The 21,624-nt window shown below is 45.8% G+C and overlaps 1 protein-coding gene across 2 annotated transcripts in view; it reads right to left on the bottom strand.

Moving 5' to 3' along the window:
- The window catches only part of Drd2 (dopamine receptor D2), a 65,937-nt gene extending 54,734 nt beyond the window's left edge, over positions 1 to 11,203 (bottom strand). For both annotated transcript variants that reach the window (XM_013346111.2, XM_026779495.1), the window contains exon 1: positions 10,874 to 11,203. The gene's annotated coding sequence lies outside the window, so the exon portion shown is untranslated. The remainder of the gene's footprint in view (positions 1 to 10,873) is intronic.
- Positions 11,204 to 21,624: the final 10,421 nt, after the last annotated feature.

Raw genomic sequence — 21,624 nt, 5'->3', positions numbered from 1 at the left:
AGTAGGATTAAAGGCGTGGCTTTGACGGCTGGATCCAGCCCATTCCTTAGCTTTCCAGCCTCATGGCTGAGGTACTGACTGTAGCCATGTTTACTGCCTCAACTCTATGGCATTTCAAGATCCCTGCCAGCAAGCGAGCTTCAGCAGCCTGTGCTTGCAAACGGCACGAACTGCCTATGTAAAAGAGTCAGAGTTTGCCCTAGCAGGACAGCCCAGAAGCCAGCATTTTTAAACAGCGCAGCTTTTTCCCTGCTATGGCTGAAAACCGAAAAGCATTCATTCAGCTTTTCATCAACACCGTTTAAGTGGTTCGTGGCAGGACCTCTTAAGAGCTGCAGGATTTTGCAGCTGAAGCTGAGTCAGGAAGCCTCTCTTAAATGAGGCGCTTGCTTGCCTCTAGCAAGCAGAGTAGAACCGAGCTAGCTAGTGTTGGTTGAAGGTGAAGGAGTGTGAAGCGTCTTGTTGACCCACTAACATGGAGAACACTGCACACACTGCCAGACTCTTGTTGAGCTTCAAGTGAGCAGAGAGTGGGTATCTGTCAGGAAGGAGCGTCACTCACTGACCCATCGCTCACCCACTCCACAATTTAAGTGTCTACCAAGCGCTTAGCATCACTTTCGGGTGTAGCCATTTCCAAAGATGCATGAGACAGATTCTCCACTTCAAAGCCCTCATAGTCTAGTGGGGGGAGATAAAAAATGGATAATTAAAACACGAACATTCTGACGGCAGTGGAAGGATCTGGGTAGACAGTTCAGTGGGGAAACCACTTGCTCTGCAAGCATGAGAACCTGAGTTCAGATTTCCAGCATCTACATGAAAGCCAGACATAGCAACGCACATCTGTAACCCCAGTGTTGGAGTGGGTGGGCGAGACAGGTGGACACCCCCAGAGCTGGATGTCTAGCCAGTATAACTGAAACAGTGAGTTCTAGGGACCCCTCATCTCAGAAAAATAAGGTGAAGAGCAATAGAGTAAGACAGGAGACTGTGACCACTGACACAGTGATCTCCACATGTACACAGAGGAGTGAGAGCCCTGACACACACATATGCACCCACATGCATACACCCCCCCCCCACGATTGTAAAAGAGCAAAGTGTTAATACCAGCCAGGACTATGAGGACTGGGGTTGTAGCTAGGCGGCAGAGCTTTGGTTGAGCATCTTGGGGGTCTGGTTCTGTCTCAGTACTACAAACACAAGAGTATAAGACGTCATGAGGCAGTGCCTAGTGACCCTGAGAGAGTTTCACTTCACCTCTCTGAGCCAGTCTGCACAACAGGTCGTAACGACTATCTCGATGGGTTTCTGTGAGGAGCTGCAGGGACAGTACACATGAAAGTGCTTCTCAGATGAAAGAGTTTATTACTGCCTGATGGGCTCTGAAAATTGAAAGAGGATTCCAAAATCCAGAGTCTCATCATGACTGTTTTATGGGGAATAGACAATTATTTTAAATGCTTGAAAGTGAGCAACAGACTGGATGATTCCACTGTCTGGAATGTCTGCCTTTCCCTCAACATCTGAATGGCTCACTTCCACATCCTCTAACCCCTTCCCCCAAGTGTCTTCCTCTCCACAGAGTCCATCCATCCTGCATATCTTATTTATTACTACAAAGCTATCTCTGGTTCTGCACCTCTGCCCTCCAGATCACTGTAATCCTCATCTGATCTCACCGTTCTTTGGTATGTGTTACCGTCTGACATACTCAGTAATTCGCCCTTTTTATAGTTTACCATTTGTCTCCTACCAGTAGAATATAAATTCCAGGAAGGCAGAGATCTTTGCCATGGTCGTGGATGTATTTGCAACACAGGAGGTAGTCAATAATGCTAGTTAGATGAGAGAATAAAAAAAAAAAACAAAATTCATGTCTCATGGCTACCATAGCAAAGGATACCCAGAGAAAAGGAATTCAGGAAGAGAGAACTTAAAAACCAAAGTAGGTCTGAAGAGATGATGGTGGAGGGGATTCATGGCCATAGTATGCAAAATGCAAGCTTCCAATCTTTAGACTAACACAAGCAGAGGGGCCACTGGGGAGGCTTATAAAGGTCAGGCCATTTTTATGCAGCAGGCAGTAATAGACCCCATGCCATTTCAGAAGACAAACTGGCATAACCATAGGGAATAATTTCTCACTCTGTATCTGTTATCTGTTGTTGTGTAACCAATTGTCCCAGAGCTTAGCGGGTTAGAATAATAAATACATTACCTTGTAGATTCCAAATAATGCAGTGATATTTCATTTGTATTTTAATAAATAAAAGTTGCCTGAAGTTCAGAAAGTAAAACAGCTGTGCTGATCAGCCTTACAGACCAGGCAGTGGTGACACACACCTTTTAATCCCAGTAGCCACACTAGTTTGCCATAGAAACCAGGTGGTAGTAGTGCACACCTTTAATCCCAGCACTAGAGAGGAATATAAAACAGGAAGAGTCAGTTCTCACGTACAGTCTCACTCTGAGATTCCTGGAGGCAGGATCACCATTTTGGCCTGAGGTAGAGGTAAGAGCCAGCGGCTGGCTGTTTTGTTTTTCTGACTTTCAGATTGAACCCCAATTTCTGTTTTTGGGTTTTTATTAATTGTGCTATGGTAGGTCAGGAATGTAGACTGTTCAGTAGGAGGCTCTGGCTCAGGTTTTCTAAAGGTTCTGGTGACGACATTTGCTATTGTCACTTGAAGGCTCATTTGGAGAGGGAAGACCTTCTTCTAAGACAGTTCATCTCATGGCTGAAACTTTAGTGCCTTGCCATTTAGATAGATCTTTCCAGAGGGTTCCTGGTGTACCCTTTTGACATTTTCTAGTTCTCCCCAGAAAAGCAGTCCAAGAAAGAACTGGGTAGAAGCTCGGATCCTTTTTGAATTTATCTTTAGAAATCACATTTTTCTCCATTAGGCCTTCTCCTATTGGCTCACAGGTGTTCCCTGCTCATGGATGTACTGATCACACGAGAACATGAACACCAGGAGGTGGAAAGTCCAAGGGCCATCCAAAACATTGGTTACCGTGGAGTGTACCTAAGGAAGCCGCCAGGATGTTTGGAGGCCTAGGTTGGTCCACTGACATTACCAGTATCCCCAGCTACCTAGAGAACACTGACCAGAGACGTGTTATCTCCTACCCAGAGTCATATCAGGCATCTGGCTAAACACATCACTAAAGAAAATCTGTGTATCAACGCTTGGATCCACCTCGGAGTTCCTTGTATCATTTTCTTAGGCCCTGAATGCTATTCTCTGCTTATCAATACTTCTCTTGTTGGACCTGCTGTAAATGAAATGAAAGATCTGAAGATGCTCAGAATCTAAGAGGAACAACTGAGGATGTTGACCGGGGAACAGAATCTGCACCATACCCTCCAAAATCTCTTCCCATCCCTGAGAAGCAAGCACAAGTAATCAGCCCATAACTACATCACATACAAGAGTCCTTCCCACAGAAAGATTCATAGACGAATGAAAAGGCCCGAGAGGATAAGTCGGTTTCTGAATTGGAAAGCATCGCCACCAGAGGCTATTAAATGACACTTCTTTCTCAGGCAGGACTGTGCTTCATCCAATACATGAGTGGCATTTTTTTCTGTTACTAACATCCCCAGAAGATGCAAAGTATAAGGGCTGGATTTCTATTGGGGGGGGTGAGGCTGTTTTTGTTGCTGTTCGGGTTGTGTGTGTGTGTGTGTGTGTGTTGTATATTGCTGTATGTATGTTCATGTGTGCAGGTACAGAGGTCAGAGAAGATATGGTGGGGGAGAGGCTCTTGCTCTGTTGTGCTCTGTCTTATTCCCTGGAGATGGAATTTCTTACCAAATACAGGCTGGAATCCAGAAAATCTGAGCCATACTCCTGTCTGTGTCCACTCCATGCTGATGGGATTATAAAAGCACCTGACCATTTTCAGTTTTTTACATGAGCTTTAGAATTCAAACTCAGATCCTCCTGCCTGCTCAGTGAGCACCCACTGAGCATCTCTTCAGCCCTTCTCTCTTATCTTAAATCAAAAGTGACCTTTCTCAGACTGCTTGCTGCACCACACATTTTGGCCAGTCAGGAAGGATCAGCCACAAGGTAGCAGGTAAAGGACTTGGGGCGGTTGGGGGTGGTGAGGCCATGTAAAGCCATCACAAGGAAGGTTGACACTTCCTCCTGGCTTGTGTGGGGTGGTATGGGAACTTGGCAGTGCCTAACTCAGAGGGGTAACAAGTAGCTCAAAACCCTCTCCCTTGGAGTGAGTCCCAAGTGCCGGCCAAATAATTTTGGTAATAATAAATGTAGAGCATAAGAACTAAGTGTAGGCTTGAGTTCTATGGAAGCCTTAGGAATGTCATTTCAGAGATGCAAAATCAGCTCGTGAATTGGGGCGAAGGTAGTTAGCAGTATCAGTCCCCACAGTGAGCACCCAGAGATTGCTAAACCAAACGTCAATTTTCGATTTTCAAAAATTCAAAAGAATAAATAAATAAAAGCATTTTCAATGCCTCATTCTGTCTGTTACCTTTGGTCATTATCACCAAGCAGTATTAGCATTGACATCCAACCATATAGAAACCCAGGATAATAGATATTAATCAGTCTGCCTCCAATCACACAGCAAAAAAGTGTCAATGTTAAACTCCACTCGACGCCTCTGAGGTCAGAGTCCATAGGCTTACCTGCTACCCTAAGCTGTTTTAAGGGGTTAAATCAGGAGCTTGCCAGTACACAACATCCATAAACCACCCAATGAGATTCAAAAGCCAGAAACCTAGCATCTTTCTAGGTAAATATCATTTTTCTCTCAGTTTAATAGAGTCTTTGGTGTTTCTGAATTCTGGGGCAATTTGGATGTGTTAGGAAGCATATTGGCTCCCTTAATTTGGACCTGGAGAGACTCACAAGCAGGTTAGACACTCTAATCAACGATCATCCAGACCTCTCCTTTCTCTGCCAACCAGAAAAGCAGCAATCATCTAGTCCTGAAAGGCTCTCAGGAGTTTCCTTCTATCGGTTGGACGATACACTCTATCTATTTAGTCAAGAAGCTGAGTCCGGGAAACCAGTGACTACTCAGTCCAGGTGTCTATCATAAGAAATCAACAAGCAGATGTGAATATCGACAGGAGTTTGTTTTTCATTCCTTAGACAGACTGAGTCACTCAGATGTGGAAAAGAAGGCCACATCACTAAGCTTCAGTTCAGCTTGAGAGATGCCCTATCCACTCCTCATCCCTTGCTCCCCGCTCCAATGTGAAAGCTTGGAAGAATGTTCTGCCTCCTTTCTGTCCCTGCCTCCTGCACCTAGGATTTTGTTGCTCACTGAGGTACATTCCTGGCACATTGCATCCAAAGGAGCTCAGAGCCGGGATGAAGCAATACTTCTTAGCTGGTCCCAAATTTAAGAACGCCACAGAGTAATTCCATGCATCTTCTCCTTCCCTGGTAACATTTCCAAAATCTATGAGCACTTCATTTATTAAAGAAGACTTATCCAGACTGAAGAGATGGCTCAGTAGTTAAGAGCATTTGCTGTGCAAGCATCAGGACCTGAGTTTACATCTCCAGGGCCCACATAAAATCCAGTCATATCCATGCACACCAATAACCCTAGCACAGGAGGAATGGAGGAGGAACCAGCCAGTCTAGCTGAAAAAGGCAAGCTCCAGTTTCTGTGAGAGACCCTGTTTTGAGGGAATCAGGCAGAAGGTTATTAAGTAGAGCACCTACATCCTCCTCCAGTCTCTGCACATGCGTGCAAGAGCACATGAACAAACACACATTTCTCTTTCCCTCTCCCCACCTCCCCAAACATGAAAGAAATAGAAGACTTATCCCCATCCCCATTCTTCTCCCTTTCTCATTATTTATGCCACTTACGTAAGTCAGCAAGGTCTATTATTTAACCATCACACCACCTGGCTTTAAATCTCCACCCCATACCTTTGCTGTGTGACCTTGTCCGAGCCACTTATTTCTCTAAGGACATGCATATTTCTCTGCCAAAGAGGGATAACGAGGAACCATTTCTAGAGCTCTGATGAGATGGCGAGTTGAAATGGAAAACACCTGTCCAGTGTTGAGCACAATGCCCTGCCCTCAGCAAGGGAGGGCTGAGTTTTGGATGCTGTGATGATGAGGCCAGAAGTGGAGGGAGGGTTGCTGGTGAGCAGGCCCACTTGTCATAAGCAACCATTTGAAGGAAAGTTGTGAGTGAGGAGGCTCTCTCCCAGACCAAGGGTTCCCAGGGAACTGCTCGTGATGCTGCTGCATGGGGTAGCAGGAAGGAACTGAGGCAATTATACAGTATGCAACAGAAATAATTTCATTTCTAATGCCTTTCCCCTGCTGAGCCACTTTAGACCCAAATAATAACAAGGCAGAGGCGGGAACAAGTGGGGCAGGCACGTTCTGAAGGAGCTCAGTGATGAATAGACAAGACCCCAGGACTCATTTTGTCCTCCAGACATCTACAGTGGAGAGTCCCTGGGGCCACAGCTGCAGCTCTGCGCTGATAGGCAGTGCCTTGAGCCACTGGAGGCTAAAGCCTCTCCGTGGGAACGAGCTGACATCATTCCAGGGCTCCGGGGAAGTCAGAGGTCCTCCCTTCTCTTCTTACCTGGGCAGACAGCAGACTTCCCTCTTCACCTCCTTGGAAAAGTGGAAGTCCTTTGAAGGTACCCTAAGGTTACAGCAACATTACCCACATAGCCTGAAACTGATGCCTGTATTTAGTGTACTCTTATGCCAGCCTATTCTGAGAGCCCCCACAAACAGTTCTCCTCTGCTCCCACCTTCACACACACACACACACACACACACACACACACACACACACACAGTCTCCAATCAACCTCCAGGTCACTGCAGGCATTGCAGCAATATAGCCTCTTCTACCTAGGGGAGTTCGGGGAGTCCCTATGCCCCGGTGACTCATCTCTGGCTCCTCCCTGTACACTGGAGCCAACAAGAGCCTTGGCTCCTCTGAAGAAGACCATCTCTGTGTCTCCTAGGGAAAGAATGAAATATACTCTCCCAGGAGCAGCATGTCTGCCAAGGGTGTCGATTTAACCCATTTGTCGGATTAAGGCAAAAGGGACAAAATGAAGCAAAACCTGTTATCCAGTAGGCAAGTTTCTCTCCTTTCTCTGGACTCCGCTGTAAACTGAGTGTCTGAGTGTTATAGCTTTATTTCTCCTACATTCTAACACACTGACAAGCTATTTACCAAGCCTTTGTGTTTAGATAATACGACTCTATTGTGTCTTTTAAATAAGAAAAAAAATCAATTATACCGATGATGGGGAGAAGTGAAAGGCAGGAAATATTCACACTGGACTCTAGCACTCTTCGAGGTATTAAAAAGTACAGCGATAACATCAGTCTACAACCCAGACTTGGTGAGTAAACAGCTTCCACAACCCCAGTCTCTCTATAAATTATCATGGAAATCTGGGGGGATGCAGGGCCATAAGATACCTTTTGTGAATAAAAGGGAGGGAACATGATACACTTACTTAGCAGTTAACTAAGTGGCAACACACAGAGACGCAGAGGAGGGTTTCTGATGAGGAGCTAAGCCAGGCTATTTCCTTTCTAGTGTCTGTGGCTTTCATACATTTCCTATGTACCCAGAGGGTCCTTGCTAGGCAGAACACCCAGTAAGATTGAAATGTTTGGTCAATAAGTCAAACCAGAGAGTCCAGGAGCTAAAAACTTGACACCACTTTTTTGGGAGAGAGTAATAGGAGGGAAGTTCCATACTGGGGTACAGTTGCCCTGTTTGGCTACAAGATCATTCAGGATGATCTCCAAGGAGCCCAAAGAATCTAAGGTTCTAAAGTTCTATAAATGTTATCTGAGAGAAATATGAATGACTGGGCCATATTCTGAGTTTTCTCCAAGACCTAAAACCTTAAGAAAGAGTGAATGTCTGATAGCAACCAGATTCTGGGAGGTTCTGCCAATGTGGCTTCAAAAGAATCTCAGCTTGGATCCTCCATAACCTGCGAAGGTGAAAAAACATCTTTGCTCTAGTTTTGTAGCTGTTGACCCCAAAGGAAAGAGGGAACAGAAGATCAGAAAGGATGAGTCTCCAGATGGGGGGTAGGGGGGGTTGGCTCAAGGAAGCCTGATCATATGTCATACTCATCCCACAGGCTCATGCGTGCATGAATGCTTGCACACACACACACACACACACACACACACACGGTGTGACTTTCACAGTCACACTTCTTATTATCATAGTGCAGCTTTCAGTAATAGGGGAGATGGAGACAGCTCTCTCCAGGCAAAGTCCATGTGTCTTTTTCCCCCCTTGTCCTTGTTTCTCAGAGAACAGTGACATGAGACCCACTTGGCCTCAGCAGATTGATCCTGGGAATATTTAAAGCAGTCTTTTTTTTTTATGAGACTCTAAGCTCCCCTCCACTTTCCCCGGTATCAGAAGAGAAGCCAATGAGTTTCTTTCACGTTGAGGCTTCTTTAAATTATTCTCAAGATTACATTTGCATGTTATAAACAGAAATAATCCAGCTCGGAAGGTAGAAGACTGACGGCTGATTCATCCCCACAAACCTTCCAGTTTATGGAACAAAGACTCAAATCAGAGGCGTTAAGGAGTCACTGCCAAGAGAGCATGAGTGGCTACCAGCCTTGGGAAGTGACGTGCTACTGGGCAGAACTAATCTTGCCTTGGCATTTCAAGAGCAGTTGTGCTAGCAGCAAAGACCATCACTCACAAGAGGGAAAAAGTAGGAGGCACACATTAGGTTGGCCTCCAGAGAAAGATAATATTTACATGGGGCCATCTGCACCTATATTGGTGACTCCTAGGAAGGAAAAAAGAATCATTTGAGAAAAATCAAAGCCTGGAGAATAGGAAATTGGATTGCACCTTTGCTGCCAGCAAAGAGACTGAATTAGGTAGATGGTTTTTCCACACCCAGGTCCATGTTTGAAGAATTTAACATGAACTTTAGGAGAGAGTGGGATAAATGAGAGATAATTTTTAATGGCTAATTTGTATCTATTAAAATTGTCCATACAGACTCTCTTAGAAGTCTGAGCTTTCATGAGAGGTGATTACCCCAAAGCATGCACACACACACATATGTGTGTGTGTGTGTGTGTGTGTATCACCCAGATCCCTGTTAAAACATAACTTCATAGGCCTTGGCTTTAGATTTTAATTCAGGATCTTATTTGGAAAAAAAGCAAAAACATGCATTTTTAACCCATCTTCCTAGATGATTCAGATGCAAAGTTCTTCTTTGCAATCCCTCAGGGAAATGCTGCCTAGGACCTCTACAGCAGATCAGAATCTTTGTGTTCCAGGCAAGGACAGTTGATGGAATCAGATTATTCTTTAGGTGACCAAAACTGAGAAATGCTGCGGATGTAGCTCAATAGCAGGACCATTGCTTAGTGTACATAGGACCCTGGGATTAATCCCTGGCTTCACTAACAAGCAAGAAGATCACATCTCGGAGGTCCCTACGTATTTCTGGCTCTTGCCCTCTCAAATCTCTTCCCTGTTCCACATCTGAGCTCAGAGATATTATCAAAGCCCTCAGAAAACAAATTTGTAGTGCATTTGTGAATATGAAACAGCAAAGCCCAAAGCTGAGACCCAGCAAATCAGCTTCCTGATTTTCTTGAAGTAGGTTGGATTCACTTAGGCCGCTCTCTGGACACCCTCATCAAACAGCGGCACATGGGAAAGATGAAAAGAAAGCTTGCTCAAGTGGCCCTAATGCGGCAGGATGAATCAGATATAAACACAGTATTTGCATCTGAAGCAGGGGTGGGGGGCAACGCTGAGCATCTAGTTCCCCAGGAGAGGAGCAAGGATTAGCCTAAAAGGTTTGTAGCCTGATCAGAAGCTGTAAACGGCTTGTATGTGCAGAAGAACCTAGAGAGGGAGTCCACAAACTGGCTAGCGCCTCATCCAACCTCAGAAGCCCCAGAACAGAAAGTAGCAGGACACCCAGTTAGGAAAGGATGAGTTGCTCAGGCAGCTTCCCTGTGACTGAGAACAAGGGCCTATCCCCAGGGAGCTGCAGTGCTGTGCCTTGTGTCCATGGCAAAGCCTGTTGTGTAGATGGCAACGCGCTCTCTTACCTTTGCTCCTCAGGAGGAACCTCACAGGCTGTCCGCTGCCAAAACGGATGGATGGGGAAGTGTTCTGCTTGACATTTAGAGAAGAAGCTCCTCATCTCCACATGGGGACCTAGCGGGGCTCTTGATCCATTCTAGAGCTGGACACTCACCCTCTGCCACTGTCCCCCGCCCCCACTGTCACCTGCACTCCCTGGGGGAAAGGGGTCTGAAATCCCGGGCTTTCTTCCGGAGTGGGTAACAGAGAAATGAACCAAGAGCAGAGATTCAGCACCAAGGACAGCGTAAAGCCTAAATCTGGAAGACTGCTCTTGGAAGTCGCCTCTCCATCATCCTTGGCTTTTGCCCTTTCAAAAGTCTCAGGTTGCACCAATAACAGAGACGTCCAAAAGCCCTTCTTCCTTTAGGGTGGTGGGAAACTCTGATGCGGGGCCTGGGGTCCTACGGAGGACAGTGTCCTACCAAAACCCTTGGGGATCAGCCACCCTCCGAAGCCGCAGCTAAGGGATAAGGACTCCCACCCAGGTAGTGCAAAGGACGCCAAGGAGGAAGGAGAAGCGGGTGGCATCCGCAGAGGTCCCAATGCCTGGGGAGCAATCTGCCCGACAGAGACTCAGAGGGAAGGGTGCTCCTGGACAAGCGGCGCTGGAGTGGTCTGACAAACTTCTGTTCCCGGCCGCTCAGCTCTGGTCTCTGCCTCTCCTCTCCTTACAATCCTTGCAGAGGCCATGGGCGGTTTGTCGCTCCATCCTTCGGGTGCTTACCTTCAAGCCATAGGGCGCCCGGGGGCAGAGACGGCACCGGCTGCTGGACGCTTCCGACTCCCGCCGCATCCACGCACGGCCGCCCCTCCGGCAGCCGTCCGGGGCCGCCGGTCCCCTCCGCGGGTCCCTCAGCTCCCGGCCCCGCCGCGCCGTTCAGATCCCCGGCGGGCAGCCGCTTGGCCGGCTCGGGCCCGCGGGGAGCAGTGGACGGGCCGCGGCGGGGCAGGGTGGGGCAGGGCGGGAGGGTGGGAGCGCAGCGCGGGGGACTAGGAGCGGAGGCGGGCTAGTGGCACTGTGCACGAGAGGCGACCAGCTCAGGCACTGAGACTGGACAGCTCCACGGAGCCAGAGCGCTGTGAGCGCGGGAGGAGGGGGCGGGGCCGCCCTGGCCACGAGGATCCTGGAGCCCCGCCCATGAGACAGGCCTCACCCACCCAGGGCCCGAGTGCAATCTCTACACTGTCGGGCCTGGGGAAGGAACCGAAGAGAACTGAGACAGCGCATTCATCCATGGCTTTGGGTAGAGGACAGCCTGTGCTCTGACTGCCCATTAGTGTCCCCCTACACTCATCAAGTAACACCCTATTCATCTAAACCTATTCTGGCACAGCATTCGCAACACCGGCCAGTTGCCCCCTACTCCTCCTTTAAGGAGTCGGGGCCAAGATCTGGGCTAGGCACTACCGGTGGTACATCAAGTCTTTGAAGGAGAAATAGATTCTTGAAGGTCGTCCAGGGTCTGTGTACAGACCTCAGGTCTAAAAACTCATAACGGTTGGTCCTGTTTCTGTTTTCCCAGAGGAAGACAGAAACTATAAAGAAAGAAATCCCTGGGTGTTCCAGTTCATCCTTGTCTCTGCACTGAGGTACATGTCCAGAACAGCAGGAGGAGGAGGGGAAGACACACAGTCTTCTTCGGCCCTTCCCAGGGTCATTTCCCACCCAGGGAACCTACTGCCCTTTCCTTCCTCTCTCTTTCGCATCTTTTTCATGCAGCTGGTGGTGTCTGTCCTGCTTCCATTGGCCTCTGTGTCAGATTTAGAAGTCACAAAGAAGAACAAAGCCAGGTCCCTATTCTCACGTGGGATCAATTCACCATAGTAGAGAATTCCATGAAAATACTTGGGCTTAAACAGGTGCTGTGGAACACCAACATGGAGAACTCAAGAGAAAATGAGAATTCAAGGGCCGTTGCAAGTCCCCGAGGAGAAGCCCGAGGAGAAGATGGCACAGAATTCCAACAACAGCACAGAGGACTATCTGCATGTAGCAGAAAGTTGGCCCTACACTTAGCTACAAAGAAGAGTGTTCTTCCATTGACTCACACGATCCGGAAAACTGGGATTGGAAAAAGACCTTGGTATGCAACTTATCCCTGTTTGGTTTGGAAGGGGAGAACTGTAGTCCAGAGAGAAGGTGTGCCCTTCCAAACCCCATGGGGACTGGGCAGAGGAACAGTCTCTACCTCCTGAGACATGGCACATTTTCCTTAGATGTGACATTGTATGGAGGCATTTCAAGGAGAGGAAACCATGAGGAAATGTAATGTTGCCTGTCCATGGCCCTGTCTGCTATATATGGCTATCGATGAAGACAGAGGAGAGGAAACTAGGAGTGAACATGATGTATTCTCTTCTGCCCTGTTCATTATGCTATGGATTTAGCCTGTTCTCTGATCTTCTTTAAGCATGGTAGGGAAGTGTTAGTGTAATGGTTTAAATAAAATGCTGCAGGTCCCCAAGTGGCAGCAGTGGGCAGTGGGCCATGAGACTACACCACAGGTCCCCGAGCAGCATCAGGCAGCAGGTTCCAAGACCATGGTGGGCCATGAAGGTAGCCAGATCCCAGGCAGGAAGCCTCATGGCGGGTGAGAGACCTAGATGGATAGGGACACCATGCAGAGTGAAGTTGGATATTTATTTAGTGGGTTATGAAAGGGAAAGGGAGAAGGGAGAAGAGCAGAGAGGCACAGAGAGAGGGGGAAGGAGAGAAGTGGGAAGAAGGGAGAGACAGAAGTTGCCTCTAAGAGAGCGAGAGAGAGAGAGAGAGAGAGAGAGAGAGAGAGAGAGAGAGAGAGAAGGTACTCAGGCTGAAAGCTTAAGATCAGCTTGCCTCATCTGATGGGGGAGGGAGTAGAAGTGGCTTGTCTCTTAAAGGAATAGGACAGACCCTTACATCCCCATCTCTTTTTTATAATAAAAAGGCAGGAGGTTAGGCACAATAGGTTAAAGGAATTGGGGCAGCAGATTCTCAAGACTGCTTCTTGCTTATTTGTGAGTGTCATCTTGGGGGGGGGGGCGGACCTGAGAAAGCTGGGTGCTGGTCACATGCTGGGGTAGCTGGTTTCTTTGTTCATGTCTGGTGTTTGTGGTATGGAAATGTCTGGTGTCTCTTATACCTGTTTAAGGTATTGGCAAATAGAGGACAAAGTCAAGTTTAGGGGAAAAAATTTAGGACCAGGGAATCGAGAGGGGTGTATCTGACCTGTTTAAGGTGGATCCTTTAATTTGGCTCCCTGGAACTCACAAGAATTCCTTGGATTTGTGAAAACAGAAGTTTGAGACAGTAGCAGAATGATTGTGATAGATGTTTTTGCACAATGAAAAGTACTTTTAAGACTATGGAAGGCACCGTGAGAGAGAAATTTCCTAGTGTGTATTTGTCCTCACTCCTTTATAACTTGTAGGTATACACCTTAACAACTTGTATTTGTATTTTACTGAAATTTGTTTGGTGAGGTTTTCCTTTTAAATGACAAAACCTCTCAGCTTTCAAGCTGCATTAGAGATCTTTGAGAAGGATAAAAATTTTACTTGCGCTATTGATTTAAAAATGACAGAGAACTTACTTGGTTGGCACCTAGAGCTACACCTCAGGTCTCCATGGTCACTGAGGGTCATATTTGCCTTTTGCTGTTTAGTGCAGGGCCTGCCAGGCTCTAGAAGATTCTGTGAACTAAGAAATCTGTAGGAAGACAAGCCTACCTTGACCTGAGTAGCTAGGCTGTCGATTCAGCAATTCTGTCCACATCTGGAGGTGTTCAGTTTAGATGAAAGGCAGTTTTCCCCAGTGGTCAGCACTTGGCAGTTGAAACAAAGTGCAGATGGACATTGTTGTGTGCCCATTTGTCTTCTGTCTTCTTTGGAGGAAATAGAGTGCTGCTGCTAGGAGCCAACCTGTCTCTTTTTGTTATGAAAAGCCTTTCAATAATTAAATATTTACATGCCATATTCCCCAGATCTCTGAGCAGTTGAGGGCTGTTTATCAGGTATAGATGAGTTGTAACTATAGCATAGAATCTGCCTGGAGAGCTGAGTTTAAGCTTGACTGTACTGGCTAAACTTAACAGGTAAAGCAGGGTTGAATTAAATATAAAGTATATTTGTAAGAGACTTAAAAGTACCTACCACTTTAAAACATGAGACTTACTGTTTTTGTAGTCTGAAATGAGATGCAATGAATAGACAATTATAACATTTAACAGTAAACATAGGTGCATTTAAGTTACATGTATGAACATACATACACAGAGTGAACAGGAATTGGGTGAAGTGGATGTTCTTGGTGGGCCCTACCAAAGTCATGCCACTGCACAAAACACACATGTAACAGAGTCAGCAAGAGGAAATTAAAGACAAAAACATAAGTAAACTGGGGGGACCAGGTAGGGTATACTTCACTAAAGATGGCGGGACTTGGTCACCTGACCTGGTTCACAGTTAATATGACAGTGAAGTCACCTGACCTCAGTTGAGATAGCAGTAAGGTCACCTGATTTCAGTCAAAACGGTGGTGGTCACATATTGTATAGAAAAACTATGTTTCCTAAACCGCGGAAGTTTTAAACATAATAACAAGAGAGACCTAGAGGCGTGATCCACCGTGTTGCCGAGCTGCCACACCACAAGCTGTGGCAGAGAGCAAAGGCTAGAATTGAAAACAGCTGCCTCATGGATCGGACCAATCTTGTTGACAGCAGTAGCGGTAGCAGGGACAGTTTGAGGAAGTGGAGCCAGTGGAGCTGGTGGGACACCGGCAGAGTGAGGGATTACACCATAGCTGAAAATATGAAAACCCACAGAAACAGCAACACCACGAAGCTCATAGGGGGACACCTCCCCTCTATAGACGAGATGTAAAATGGCTGCAGGGCTTGTAGAAGAGCATCCTCTCTCTGCAGATGGGTGGTTAAAGCCTGACTGGTTCCAGTCTGGATGACTTGGAAGCCAGAGAGGTTAGAGTCCGCTCCGAGCAGTCTCTCATGGTGGGGACCACTGACGAGTGGTCCAAAAGAAAAGAAAACAGGAGAAAGAAAAACCTGGGGGACCCTGGGCTCCCAGTTGAATGGACCACAAATCGTGGGCAGTGCTAATATGGGAGGACTGACCCTGGGTCGGCCAGTCACATTTTTAGCTATGGAAAGCAGCAAAGGGCTCAACCATAGCCGTTAAGGCCGTAATTGGGGGCTAGAAGGGGAAAAGTCACCACCAAAGCTGCTGGTGTGCATAGAGTGCTCAGGCATATGGAACACATGGTTGTTGTAGAAAAATATATCCTGTTCCAGATCCCAACCCTGGGAGAGGGGTGGGAGGATCTACCAAATATGATGGCACCAATGTAATGGTTTAAATAAAATGCTGCAGGTCCCCCAGTGGCGACAGTGGGCAGTAGGCCATGAGACCATGCCACAGGTCCCTGAGCAGTGGCAGGCAGAGGGCAGTGGGTCCCAAGACCACAGCAGGCCACAGAGGCAGCTGGGTCCCAGGCATGTGGCAGGTGAGAGACTGAGACAGAAAGGCACACCATGCAGAGTGAAGTTGGATATTTATTTAGTGAACTATGGAAGGGAAGGGGAGAAGGGGGAAGAGCAGAGAGAGAGAAGAGGGAGGGAGAAGTGGGGAGAAGGGAGAGACATAAGCTGCCTCTGAGAGAGACAGACAGACAGACAGACAAACAGAAAAGGAACTCAGGCTGGAAGCTGAAGATCAGTTTGTCTTGGTGGACAGGGGAGGGAGTAGGCGTGACTTGTCTCTTAAAGGGACAGGACAGACTGTTACAGTAAAGACCACCAGAAACATCAGCATGTTTCGCATTTGCTTTTAAGGCATTCAAACATTCAAAAAGGATATGGTTGAACCCCATTGTTTCCTTTGAGCCCTTGGCATGTTCTTATAATCTACTTAAAGAGGGACTTGATGCTTCTCAACTCACCTCTGCAAGGGACCAGCCTCAAATAAAATGCCTCTTGCCAGGGTAGAGGCATGGGGATTTAGAAAGTATTAGTAAAGAATATGGTGACACAAATGAAAATAATAAAACAGAAAAAAAATAGAATAGTATCAGGATGGAGTTCCAGTGAGTACTGAAATTAGCCTATATTTAATTTCCAACTTTTTAAAATACCCTTGACCCCAAAAGGTAGGACTAAGACAAAAAATTGCATTAATATGATACAAGGAAATGAACAGACCAGTTGAAGGTCACAGGCTACACCCACAGTTAAACATTCTGTTGCTAGAATGAAACAAATCACACTCAAACCCTAGACCAAAACTTTCTGTAGGCAAACCACTGGGTGGAATGCAAAGTTATCTCCTTAAGGGAACTGGACCTTAGTTGGATCCTTAAACTTTTGTTTGAGGTAGGAACATATCTGCTTCTCTATTCCTGAAATACAAGGGCTAGGTATTAGCCACACCTGTTGAGAAGCCATAACCTTATAAGAACAGAACTCTCTGGTCTAAATCTAGGTGGGACCTTTGTTTGAGGTAGAAGCACAATTACTTTGAAGGACTCTTAGAGGTAAGTTCCAACTCTCTAACCTTTGGTCAATGTGGAAATAGGCTCACATTTTCCGGGCCTCCACACACCTGTTTCATCTAGTCTGGTGTCCTGACTGTTATCCACCAGTTGAAAGATGTTGCCTAAATTGTTTAACCTCTCTGGGTCTCAGTGTTCACATCTTTACCCTGGTACACACGATGCCTATATCTCTGGGATGCCCTGAGGATAACAGGTGAGCTCTCGACCTAATCAACACTCTGGCTGCTCTTAAGTGGGGAGGTTTGTTTTGCTGGCTGAGGAGACAGAAGCAGGAGCCAGATGACATCGGTGAAGAAGCCTCCACCCAAAGACACCACACCTCTACCCTGCTTGTTTTACCCACATCCTGCATGGCTGAGTGATTTCATGCTGCCTGTGAGTGAGACGGATGGATCTTTTAGTTTTCAATTAGCAAACGCCTTGCTTTTTAAACAAGCAGAGCAGCAAGCAGATGCTCTGGGTGATTGATGGCAGGGAACATCTGTGGCCAAGCAGTGGCTGTGCACCAGAGACTCCCAGCTTCCCATGCGGGGGCCCTCTGGAGGTCATTCAGTGCCTCCCCAACCACCAGACTGAACTGGCTCCAATCCAAGTAGGTCAGGTGGGAACCAGATACCCCTTTTCCTCATATGCTTCCTGGAAAGGGGGGGTACAGTAGTGGTTTTTCTTAACTCCTTAATTGTGTGCTGCAGAGCTCAGGGGCTAAGATGTTCTACCTCACGTGCCTCCTAAATCCTCAATTTACCTCTACCTTTGTTGTGGGTGTGGGTGTGGGGTTAGATGCACACATTTCTGTGATCCCGTGCATATGTGTGCCTTGTGGACACCAGAAGTCAACATAAGACGTCTTCATCAACCTTTCTCCACCTTAGTTTTCAAGACAGGGTCTCTCATTGTATTGAAGCTCATCAATCTGGCTAAATTGAACAACGAGTGATCCACCTGTCTCTGTCTCCCCAATGCCTGAGCTGTTGACTTAGTGTCTTGAGTGTCCTAGGGGATCTAGGCTAAGGTTCTTATGTCTGTGTTGCAATCACTTTATCGACTGAAATTTCTGTCAAGTCTAAGATCAAGGTGCTGGCAGATTCAGCATCTGGTGTGGGGCTGCTTCCTGGGAAGGCTAAGAAGGCATGAAAGGCAATCAACTGGGTCAGAGGATGAAGCAGAGCAATGAACTTCGCCTTGTATGCCTGTTGGTGTCTGTTATGATGCAGAAACCCTGAGAGAGGTGTCGTGTTCCTAGTTATTAAAGTTACTGAGAGCCACAACTGGCCATGGAAAACCCAAGTGAAGGGAGTGAGGGGAGTGGGGGTTAGACTACTCACTCTGATGCCATAGGCTCTTCCAGAAGGACAGAGGTTCAAGGCTCTGTTTGTCACAACACAGGAGAGCAGTTACTGGAGAGCTTTGACAGCTGTGTGTGAAATTCACCCTAACAGACCAATTTCCTTAACAGCAGACTCTAATGGGGCTTTACGCCTCAGTGCGAAATGGAATTTTTGATGGTTCTTACATCCTTCTAACAATAAACAATAAAAATACAGGTGCGACCCACTTTAAGAAATCCAATTGTACAACTCTTCCCCATTATGAAACAGATAAATTAGAGTGCTGCCACCCATATAGTTATTTCCTTATCTTATGGAAAGGCACCCATGCTCACAGAAATAATACTTTTAACAGATGACTTTTACTTTGTATTTTATTTATTTGTTTTATTTTTTGGTGGGGAGTTCCAAATACCTGGACTGGCCTTGAATGTTAGCTACTAATCCTCTTGCCTCTACCTCCTATGTTCTGATATTATAAAATGTCTGCTTCCATGCATGGTTTATACAGTGCTGGAGTTTGATCCCAGGGCTTTATGCATGATAGGCAGGTGATCACTCTATAAATTGAACTCCATCCTCAGTGACATTAATAGCCAAAACGTGGAGGTGAGATCAACATCAATGAATAAACTATGTACATATGTGGAATATTATTCAGCCTTTAAAAGGAGGAGTTACACACAAATGATACTTCGTGAATGAATTCTGAAGATGTTATATTAAAAAATAAAATAAGTCACCCACAAAAGGAAAGACACTACCTGATCTAACTGAAGGCACCTAAAGTTACTCACAAAAGGACAGTCATTGCCTGATCTCACTTATACAAGACACCCAAAGAAGCTAAATCACAGAGATAGTGGACTGGGGGCAGAGATGAATGGGGAAACTATTTTAAAGGCTCAGGGTTCAGTTTCAGAAGGTGAAATAGTTTCAGAGGTGACTGATGGTGATGGATTCACAAGAGTATGCACATACTTAATATCAGTGATCTATACACTTGCATAGTAACGTGTTCGTAAGTGTATAGTCATGTAACAATGAATATGTAGGAAGTTGATTTATATCATGTGGTGGTGTGAATAAGAATGGCTCCTATAGGCTCATGCATTTTGTTACTTGTTCTGGGATGGTGGAACTGTTTGGGAAGGATTGGGATGTATAGCCCTACTGGAGGAGGTATATCACTGGGGGTTAGGGCGGATGTTTCAAATGACCTATGTTTGATGTAGGATTCCCCTCTGTATGCTGTGAATACCTTTGGTTAATAAAGAAACTGGCTTGACCTGATATGGTAGAACAAAGCTAGGTAAGGAAAACTAAACTGAATGCTGGGAGAAATAAGGGCAGAATCAAGGAGAAGCATGGAGCCACCACCAGAGACAGACACACTGAAATCTTGCCAGTCAGCCACAAGCCTCATGATAAAATATAAAATGATGAAGATGAGTTAATTCTAGATGTAAGAGCTAGCTAGCAATATGCTTAAGTAATTGGCCAAGCAGTGATTTAATTAATATTTAATTATTACAGTTCCTGTGTGGTTATTTCAGGAGTCTGGGCAGGCAGGAAATGAACAAATGGTCTCCTTATGACATTATGTTCTCTCTCTCTCTCTCTCTCTCTCTCTCTCTCTCTCTCTCTCTCTCTCTCATCTGTCTCCAGTTTGAGGATCAGAGTAAGCTCTCAGTTACTCCTCCAGCACCATGAATGACTACCTACTGCTATGCCACCTACCATGATGGTCATGAACTAAACTTCTGAAATTGCAAGCCCCCAGTAAACTCTTTTTTCAATAAGTTGATTTGGTCATGGTGTCTCCTCTGAGCAATAAAAAGTAATAAAGACATATTGTGTGTGTGTGTGTCTGTCTGTCTGTCTGTGTGTGTGTGTGTCTGTGTGTGTGTGTCTGTGTGTGTGTCTGTGTGTGTCTCTGTGTGTGTGTGTGTGTGTAGGTAGGTAGGTACGTAGGCATGTTTATATATGAATGCGAAGTTCAGAGGGCAACCTCTGGTACCATTCTCCTACCTTTTAAAATCGATGAATTGATTGATTAAAGGTCTCTCAGTTTTACTGGAACTCACTGGTTTGCCAAGCTCAGTTGGCCAGCAAGTGGCAGGAATCTGCCTTGTCTCTGCTCCTCAGCTTTGGCATTATAAGTACATGCCACTGCACCTGGTTTTTATATGTGGGTTCTGGAAATAGAACTCAGGTCCTCATGCTTACGTAGCAAACTCTTTACTGACTAAGACATGTGTGGGTCTCTGTGACCACCATAGCCAGCAGAGTAATAATCTACGGAAGACAAGAAGGTAGTTCAGTTCAACATGACTCAGTAGCTAGTGTTGGTTCAAACTTTAAGTCTGACCCCAAGTCATTCATTTTAGACATATTTAAGCACAACATAATTTGGTGGAAAGTATCCTGGTGATTAAAAAAAAAAAAGCTCAATCCCATGTACACAGCAAAGCTTAGTACAAGACTACATCAAAAGTCTTTGTCAAGTACATATGACATCTTCCATAAAGATGGGTTCTGTAGCCTGTCTGAAATAAACAAGTTCATAACAAAGGTCTGGAAGAGGTGGTCATGGCTACATAGAGCTCACAAAACTCACCAGGCTGTTAATTGTGTCCACTCCCAGCTTTCTGAGAGGAAACATCTCTCCCTTTAAAGAGATGATCCTCTGTGTTTAACATCTCTACTTTCCCTAGTGTTTATCTGGGAACATAAAAATCTCTGTGCCTCTCATACCTCCTCCCATTTTTTTTGAAACAGAAAATTTTAGCTGTAATAGAGACCAAGGTTGAATGCATTCCCTGTGTGGAGGCCAGAAAATATGAGCCTATTTCCATGTTGACCAAAAGTCAGAGAATTGGAACTTGCCTCTAGTTCCTTCATGATCATTGTGCTTCTACCTCAAACAAAGGCCCCACCTAGAGAGTTCTGGTCTCTCAAGGCTATTATCAACAGGTGTGGCTAATATCCAGAGCTTGTACTCCAGGAGTAGAGAAGTAGAAGTCTATTAATCCAGCTAAGTTCCAGTTCCCTTAAGGAGATAACTTTTGATTCCACCCAGGGAGTGGTTTGCCTACAGAAAGTTTTAGTATAGGGTTTGAGTGTGATTTGTTTTGTTCTGGAAACAGAATGTTTAACTGTAGGTGTAGCCTGCGACCTTCAACTGGTCTATCCATTTCCTTGTATCATTTCCTTGTTAATGCAGTTTTTTGTCTTAGTCCTACCTTTTGGGGTCAGGGGTATTTAAAGCAGTTGGAAATTAAACAGGGGCCAATTTCAGTACTCACTGGAATTTCCTCTTAATACTATTCTCTGTTTCTCCATTTTATTGTTTTTATTTACATCTTCTTATTCTTTACTAATATTTTGTAAATCCCCATGCCTCTACCCTGGCAAGGAGTATTTTTGTCGAGGCTTGTCCCCAGCATGCCTGCACGGTTGGTCTAACATGGGCAAGTATAAGAGAGTTATAAGGAAAGCTAAGAGAGGACAAAGAAAAGGGGAAAGCCATCTACACCATAGTGGCTATTCAAAGGTCACTTGAGAGATTTTGTTTATCTCTTTACACAGAAAATTAAT

This window comes from Microtus ochrogaster, chromosome 5 (assembly GCF_000317375.1).
Source record: "Microtus ochrogaster isolate Prairie Vole_2 chromosome 5, MicOch1.0, whole genome shotgun sequence".
Taxonomy (NCBI): Eukaryota; Metazoa; Chordata; class Mammalia; order Rodentia; family Cricetidae; genus Microtus; species Microtus ochrogaster.
The sequence above is the reverse complement of the archived record's forward strand: the minus strand, read 5'-3'. Positions and strand labels throughout refer to the sequence as shown.